Here is a 5,000-nt window from a genome sequence, read left to right on the forward strand (position 1 = left end):
ATGATTTTCTCCAGCACCACTGTGTTATCGTGCAATTGTGTGTTGTTGTCAAAAATTTGTGTTTTGCGTCAGTCCTGATATAATTTAAAACAGACTGTTTGGCTCCAGGTGCTCTTGATATGGCAATAAATCTGAACTAATGGGAATAGTAGTGGCAAAATGTCCCTCAAGATAAAAAAAAAAAAAAACACTATATATTACCACTTTCATCATAGTTTCTTTTTTTGTATACTATCGTTACATTGGTCTTCAGTTATGATATTATTTATATTCTTTTAAACTGATATCTATGATATAAGGTTGTTAATTCATGATCATATTGAGCCATTGAAAAAACTTTTTTTCCTTTAAGTCAATTTATCCATAAAATGCCGTTGCCATGAGTGCTGCCATCTTTTTTACATTATATATATATATATATATATATATATATATATATATATATATATATATATATATATATATATAAATATATATATATATATATATATATATATATATATATATATATATATATATATATATATATATATATATATATATATATATATATATACAAACCTATATATATATATATATATATATATATATATATATATATATATATATATATATATATATATATATATAAATATATATATATATATATATATATATATATATATATATATATATATATATATATATATATATATATACGATTTTTTTACTTAGAATTCAATAGATTGAAGGTTCAGGTTTTTACTTAATATTTCATAACATAGGTATTTATTGAAAACATGTCTTAAGTACTTTGAAAAACTGTATTCTGTAAATGAAGGTAAGAGTTACATTTTGCTTTTCCTCTAAGGTGACGCTGGTGTGCTGATATATAAGCGTTTTCATAAAAAAACATTCTATATCTTGCTTTCTTTAAATTTTTACCAAAATTTATATTATGTTAGTAGGGTACACATAGGGAAAAGCTTTGATTTTCTTTCATCATCCTAGGATAGCTGCTTTCCATTGCTAAAGAAACTATTATACCGGCCTTAACATTATTCCTGGAGTTACCTTATATTATCTGCCCCTCAGATAACTCTGTGTTGTAATGTTGCAGTTACACTACAATAAAACCTCAAAAATAAATACAAAAATAAAAGTTTCCAATGGGATGTGTTTAATATTATATCCCATATAACGAAAGAACCTTTCTATCATGATTCACTCGGTGAGAGTAGTTAAAGTAGCCACATTTAAGAATGGATGCCAATTATTTTGTTTTTCATTTAACTTTGGTTTAATAACCCTAATCTGTAAAGGTACGAGAAATTGAAACTATTTTATCTAAATTGCTATTCCTAAATAAATTTCCCATATTCTCTCTATATTGTAAAGATAGCCGAGAAAATTGATTAGCTAAGGAATAACATGTGTGAAAAGGCAAAAGGCTGGAATTTGAATTTGCTCCATAGATATGATTGGAATTTTTCGAATGTTCATGAATGTGAGCAATCCGGGAACTATTAGATTCACTTGAATAAAACAGGGCCAATACTTCTATAAACAGTAACAGGTGGTCAAAACCTGTAAGCCTAATATGCCTTTTTATATTTACAGTAAATAGCCCAGATTCCATTTTGCCATCCTCGTATATAAAGAAAATATAAATTAAGACGATAGGAGCAATAGAACAAGCATTCATTCTAAGCATTGTGACAAATGGTTTAAAACAGATAAGAAGAATGGATGAACCAAGTCAGACAATCTTTACCTAACAACAATATCATCAACAGAAATTGAATTTGTAATGTAATAACTGGCAGGCATTCGGTATAACAGAAGTGACAAGGATTAAGAGGACACTCCCGAACAAAGTGAGTACTACTGCATAGACACTATTAAAACTATTTCCTTCTTCTCAACATATGATACGTTTAGAGAAGACCCATTCTTTCATACTATTTCAAGTAGGTTTTATGCAGATGAGAAGGTAAATGTCGATAAGGCAGAGATGATCAGAAATAATATATACTTCTTTTATGTTTGGAAAAACGTTAATGAATTAGAATCTCTGTGCAAAAACCAGGCTGTCATACCTAGAACTAAAATTTCTTTTTGTGGTAAATCAGACTAAATTGTTCCTACTGATCAACAATATTTATTTCTAATAAACAGGCTATTGTACGTGAATCACTTACATATAGAGAAAAGTATGTTTTCTTTGGTGAATATGTAAATAAGGACTCCACCAAAACTGGTAGACACCACAAATTGTCACGAAATTTAGTTGGCATGGCTATGTTATTCATGTACAAAACAGTTGTGAAATTACCTCCCCATACTTTATACACGTGATATGTAGTTTGATCTAGAAAACAAGGTCGTTGACTGGGTAGATAATGCTAACCTCTGTATACTAATTCTGTCTATTGAATGTATATGTAAAATGAACGAATAGTGGAAATTATTTTGCATGAAGTTGATCCATGGTAAATCTCAAAGTATGATTGTAAGCAGTTCAATGGCAGTGGCTCCTCAACATCTAGATCTCTGTATTGATATCTAATACTTTATCTAACAATATGCAACTCTTTTAAACATTTTGGTCTGATTCTTGATTGAAAATTGAATTAGAGAAACATATTCTGTTAGTTTTTGCTTCAGTTGGCTTATTGGAAATGTCTTTGCAGATTTTCAGTTGTCATTCTGTCATAAAGACATGTTTTAATTCTTTTTAATATGCCTTATTTTGATTATTATTCACCCGTTTAGTCTTCACATCTCATCATAAAATTGTTGTCTATTAAATTCCCTAATCCTTATCGTGATATTAATGTCTGAAAAGACTTTTACTTAGTTCTTTGTGTACATTTCATAAGATTTTCCATTATTCTGACCATATCTAATATTCACATCTCTTAGATTACTGGATTGGCTGTTATTTCTAATAAATTTGCCTTGTCCACCTGCAGGAATTCTACTTGTATTCCAGCTATGACAAGATTTTGGACTGTTCATGTTAAAATAGCAGTTGAATTTATGTAAATTCAGATGTTCAAACTTATATCCTATTATTTCTTTCTTAACAAATTAGAATAAGTCACTATTTTTGCTCGTGAATCCCTGGAGCTTGTAGCATCCTGCTTTCCCAACTAGAGTTGTAGTCTAATTAACACTACTACTACTACTACTACTACTACTACTAAAAATAATGTAAATAATAATAATACTCACAATGATAACAAAAATAATAATAATATTATTATTACTTATAATATGAAACTTTAGTTGGAAAAGCAGGATGCTGTAAGATCAAGGACTCCAATAGCAAAAGTATCCCAGTGAGGAAAGAAAATAAGTGAATTGACAACAAGATTTTTTTATGAATAGCATTGTAATAAATCTTTTATATAAAAAATAATAAAAACTTCCAAGATAACAAGAGCATAAAGAAATATTGTTTGAATTGGGTGTATCCTTCTAGAATAGCGGCTTACCAAGAGGAAAGTAGCCACTGAACTATCAAAGTGCAGCAGTTAACCCTTTAATACAGAATAATTGCTTTGCAATATCAGTATTTTTAGGTTCACGGAGCCAGAGGAGATTGTGTATAGAATAAACCAGACTATTCCGTGTATTTGTAGGCAAATTGAAAATGAGCCGTAAGTAGTGAGAGGGATCCAATGCAGCACTGTTTGGCACGTCAAAGAACACAATGACACTCTTGACGTAGTATCTCAACGATTGGATGGTGCCCTGGCCAGCCAAGTACCTATTATAATAATAACACGCTTCCGGGGATTATAAAACAAAAAAAAAATATATTATTAACTTTTATGAATATCCTGGTTCGAAGGAGAATGTAATATGACTCAAAAAAAAGAGTATATGCATTTGTTTTATGGTTAGGTCTGCCAATAACTCTACAATAAAAAGATCTGTTAAAATATCCGGTGGCACTGATTTGTTAATGCTTCTTTTATTATCAATCTTAGACTAGTAATCGCAATATCTTCTTAACACCAGTAAGAGAAATTATAAAGATCATCTTAAAATATAAATTGTTATGCGTTTGGCAAAGAACGCTTAATCAAAGAGGTGGAAGTAACTGGGGTAAGAAAAACGGAGTGTGTTGTCTCTATAGCGACAAACTAAAGAAAGCATACACATTTATCGTTTTAAATGTGTTACTGAAATGTAGCTAAGAGATCATGATATGTTGAAGGTAGATCATTTCCATCATCAAAGGCAGGAACAAAGATAAGAAATCCACCTTCTCTCTATTGGCAAAAAAAAAAAAAAAAAATACTACCAAATAACCTCCCAGGTTTCCATCTTCGTGATAGATTAATGGTAACTTTATTAATCATACTCTGGAAGTAAGCAATTAAGCACATATTCTTGTGAGAGTATCCCAAAAGTCCGAAGACTTCCATGGGTACTTATAACGTTGTAAAGAAAAACCATAGACTCCGACTTGTATCATACAACGTTTGAGCCCCAGCCAATGAGGTATATCCTTATGCAACGATGAAATACGTGTGTAATAACGCTTAACTTCTTCTTTTAGGGATTATTAACAAAATATTACGATGTTATAGTATCAACATTTAGGGACCTGGCCATTATTTTTAGTAACAAGAAGCGTTTAGCTGCAAGCTACCGACCAATTGCATCGACATATTTTTACTAAAACCATGAAAAAGATGGCCAAGATGAGGGGTGTCGTAAAATTGACCCTACAATGGATGTACATAAATGTCTAGTGTCTTCTATTTATAAGTAAATTACTTCAAAGCAACTTTACGTGACAGTATTCTTTGATCTGGCGAAAAATATATGATACCAGTTGGAGGTATGATATCTTTCAAACTTCTTATGACTTTTGTCCAAGGAGTTAACTTTCTTCATTAATTCACGTCATTTAAAAAAGCAGTTATTTCAGCTCAGAGTTGGAAACAGTCTGTTCCAAAGAAAATGTCAGGAAGAAGCAGTCCCATAAGATAGAAATCTGCGGA

This window comes from Palaemon carinicauda, chromosome 13 (assembly GCF_036898095.1).
Source record: "Palaemon carinicauda isolate YSFRI2023 chromosome 13, ASM3689809v2, whole genome shotgun sequence".
NCBI lineage: Eukaryota > Metazoa > Arthropoda > Malacostraca > Decapoda > Palaemonidae > Palaemon > Palaemon carinicauda.